The sequence below is a fragment of the Marmota marmota genome, unplaced genomic scaffold (genome assembly GCF_001458135.2).
Source record: "Marmota marmota marmota unplaced genomic scaffold, marMar, whole genome shotgun sequence".
NCBI lineage: Eukaryota > Metazoa > Chordata > Mammalia > Rodentia > Sciuridae > Marmota > Marmota marmota.
The window spans coordinates 5942366-5946559 of NW_026000137.1; positions in this window are offsets into that span (position 1 = coordinate 5942366).

Here is a 4194-nt window from a genome sequence, read left to right on the forward strand (position 1 = left end):
GTCGAAAACAGGGATGGTGACGTCAGCTCTCCAAGATGGTGGCCGCTGGCTTCCTCTGTGGTCTGACCGGTGTGGAGAACCGAATTGGACCACTTCCTTCCCCCGTCTCAAACCCATAATTCATCCCTGAGCACGGTGATTGCACAGCTGGCAGAAGCCCGCAGAGCTGTATCTTTGCGTTGCTATCTCGTCGTTTCCCAGCGCGCGCCGCAGACTCTAGCCGTGGGGCGATTTGCTGAATAAGCAGCGTGACCCTCTGTGCGGACAAATCTCTCGCGTTTGAGCCCCCGTAGCTGATCCTCGTGCAATGGAAATCCTTCCTCTAGGTTTTGGAGCACCCCAATTTTGCTGGAAATTCCTAACAAGATAGCTTTTATCCATTCTAACTCGTCATTCTCCCACACAGTGACGCGGTACACGGGGCTGATGCACTCCCTTCGCCACCATCTTAGCCATTCCGGCATTTGTTTTTTTGGGATTGGCTAACTTCACTTAGCATAATCTGCTCTAATGCCATCCATTTCCCTGCAAATGCCATGATCTTATTCTTTTTTATAGCAGAGTAATATTCCATTGTGTATAAATGCCACATTTTTTTATCCACTCATCCACTGAAGGACATCTAGGTTGGCTCCAGAGTCTAGCTATTGTGAATTGTGCTGCTATAAACATTGATATGGCTGTGTCCCTGTAGTATGCTGTTTTTAGGTCCTTTGGGTATAGTCCGAGAAGAGGAATAGCTGGGTCAAATGTTGATTCCTTTCCCAGTTTTCCAAGGAATCTCCACACTGCTTTCCAAATTAGCTGCAGCAATTTGCAGTCCCACCAGCAGTGTATGAGTGTACCTTTTTCTCCGCATCCTCGCCAGCACTTGTTGTTGTTTGTCTTCATAATGCTGCCACTCTTACTGGAGTGAGATGGCATCTTAGAGTAGTTTTAATTTGCATTTCTCTGATTGCTAAAGATGATGAGCATTTTTTCATATATTTGGATTATTTGTTTTTGGGTGCTTATCCTGTTGAGCTCTTTATATACCCTAGATATTAGAGCTCTATCTGATGTGTGAGGAGTAAAAAATATGTTCCCAGGATGTAGGCTCCCTATTCACCTCACATATTATATCTTTTGCTGAGAAAAAAAAAACTTTTTAGTTTGAATCCATCCCATTTGTTGATTCTTAGTTTAATTCTTGTGCTATAAGTGTTTTATTAAGGAAGTTGGGGCCTAGCCCCACGAGATGGAGATTAGGGCCTACTTTTTCTTCTATTAGACACAGAGTCTCTGGTTTAATCCCTAGATCCTTGATCCACTTTGAGTTGAGTTTTGTGCATGGTGAATGATAGGGATTTAATTTCATTTTGTTGCATATGGATTTCCAGTTTCCCAGCAACATTTGTTGAAGATGCTATCCTTTCTCCAGTGCATGCTTTTGGCACCTTTGTCTAATATAAGGTAGTTGTAATTTTTTGGGTTAGTCTCTGCATCCTCTATTCTGTACCATTGGTCTACTAGCTTGTTTTGGTGCCAGTACCATGCTGTTTTTTTTTTTACTATTGCTCTGTAGTATAGTTTAAGGTCTCGTATAGTGATGCCACCTATTTTACTCTTCCTGCTTAGAATTGCTTTAGCTATTCTGGGTCTCTTATTTTCCAGATGAATTTCACAATTGCTTTTTCTATTTCTATGAGGAATGCCATTGGGATTTTGATCAAAATTGCATTGAACCTGTATAGTGATTTTGGTAGTATGGTCATTTTAATAATATTAATTCTGCCTATCCATGAGCAAGGTAGATCTTTCCATCTTCTAAGGTCTTCTTCTATTTCTCTCTTTAGGGTTCTATAATTTTCATTGTAAAGATCTTTCATCTCTTTTGTTAGTGCCCAATGCTTTTTTTATTTTTAAATTTTGCAACAGTGTCTTGATAAGTTGGTCAGGTCCTGGCTAATTGCTCGAGGTGGTCTCAAACTTGTGATCCTCCTCTCAGATTCCCGAGTCACTGGGAATACAGGCATGTGCCACTGGGATTCCAAGCATGTGCCACTGGGCATGGCATGAGTAGGAATTATTAATGAAACAATTTTGTAGCAAATTTATAAGAAGAGAAAGTAGGTGGGCCCAGTGGCACATGCCTGTAATCCCAGTGACTTGGGAAGCTGAAACAGGAGGATTACAGGATCAAGACCAGCCTCAGCAAGTTAGCAAAGACTTAAGCAACTTAATATTGCTGTCTCAGAATAAAAAATCAAAAAGGCATGGGATGTAGTTCAGTGGTAAAGACCCTTGGGTTAAGTCCTCAGTACAAACAAAACAAATAAACGAGAAAAGATAAGGAATGAGCCCTAAGTTTTCTTACAGTTTTTAAAAAATGGTTTTGAGTTGTAGATGGACACAATAACTTTATTTCATTTATTCATTTATTTATTTGGCCCTGAGGATTGAACACAGTTCCTCACACATGCTAGGCTAGCACTCTACCACTGAGCTACAACACCATCTTCTTGTAGTTTTTGACCTAACATTTTTTTAACCTTCTTGAATGATTCCATATGTACTTTTTCATTTGCAAGTCAAAATTTTTACTTAAAATATGATTTAGGTTACCTGAGTGATGTACACATTTTATGAAAATATTTATTATGTAAACAAAACTTTAATAATCAATTAATATGTACACATTAATGCCTTGTGCGTCACCCTCAGTTTATGGTTCAAGATGATGGTGGTGATGACGACGATGATGGCAAGGATGATGATGAAGCCTGATTTAGTTGAGAGCATGCTCTGTGGCCAGGCATAGAGGTTGGGGCTTTCCTATGGTCCCAACTACTATGGAGGCTGAGCTTGAGACCAGACTGGGCAATTTAGAGAACCTCTGTTTCAAAATTTAAAGAGCCTTGGGGTGTAGCTCAAGGGTACAGTGTTCCTGCATTCAATCCCCAGTGCCAGGCAGGGTGTGGGGAAATGACAGTTGGTGGAAGTGGATTGATTGAATTTTAATTCCTGGCTCTTACTCTTATTGACTGTGTTGTCTCAAGGAAGTTACTTAACCTCTGGACTTTAATTTCCTTATCTATGAGAGGTGATGATGATCGTCATCATCCCGTAGGCCAGTTATGAGGATCAAATGAATTAATATCTGCACTGTTTTAAAATAATGTCTACCACGCAAATTCTTGGTGAATTAGAATAGTGTCTAGCACAGAGAATGCACAAAGTAACTATTTATTAAACAAAGCAATGATAATGAATATTCATAGGCTCACAAATATTCTGTCTCTGCTAATAAGGAGATTACTTGAATTATTTAATCTGTTACTTTGGTGACTAAATATTTTATTTATTTGACCTCAGATTGAATCCTTCTGAGGTACAGCAAGGCCAGAGGTACCAAGAATTGAACCCAAGGGTGCTTAACCACTAACCCATATCCCTAGCCACTCCCCAGCATTTATTTTTATATTTATTTATTTATTTGTTTGTTTATTTATTTATTTTTGGTATCAGGGATTGAATTCAGGGGCATTCAACCACTGAGCTACATCCCCAGCCTTATTTTGTATTTTATTTGTAGACAGGGTCTCACTGAGTTGCTTAGCAACTCACCATTGCTGAGGCTGGCTTTGAACTGGTGATCCTCCAAAGCTCCTGGAATTAGAGGCAACTTCTCCCCAACCTGACAAACTCAGAGTGAGGTCTGTGTCATGTTACCCTTGTCCCATAAGGGGGAAAGGCAAGAATATCCAGGTGGGGACCACCTGATACTTTAACCATCAGATGATTTAACCTCAGGGCAAATGACATCACTGAGAAATCTGGTAGTAGCTGACAGGGATTGAAAGGGTGGTCAGAAGCCCCCAAATTTATTTATTTTTATGTGGTGCTGAAGATCAAACCCGCACCTTGCACATGCTAGGCGAGTGCTCTACTGCTGAGCCACAACCCCAGCCCCCAGAAGCCCCCAAATTTAGTATGAATGATGGAGCAAATGAACAGACATTCGCCAGCCAACACTAATTCTCTCATGCCAGAGAGCCTGCTGAGGACCTGGACTGACATCCCAACTCTTATTATCATTTGCCTGATCCTCTACATCTTCCTCACCACTCTCAAACTCTATAGTCACAATTTGACCCTGGTGAGAAATGCAACTTCTCCCCATGACCCTCTCCTGAACTGGCCATCAGCACCACC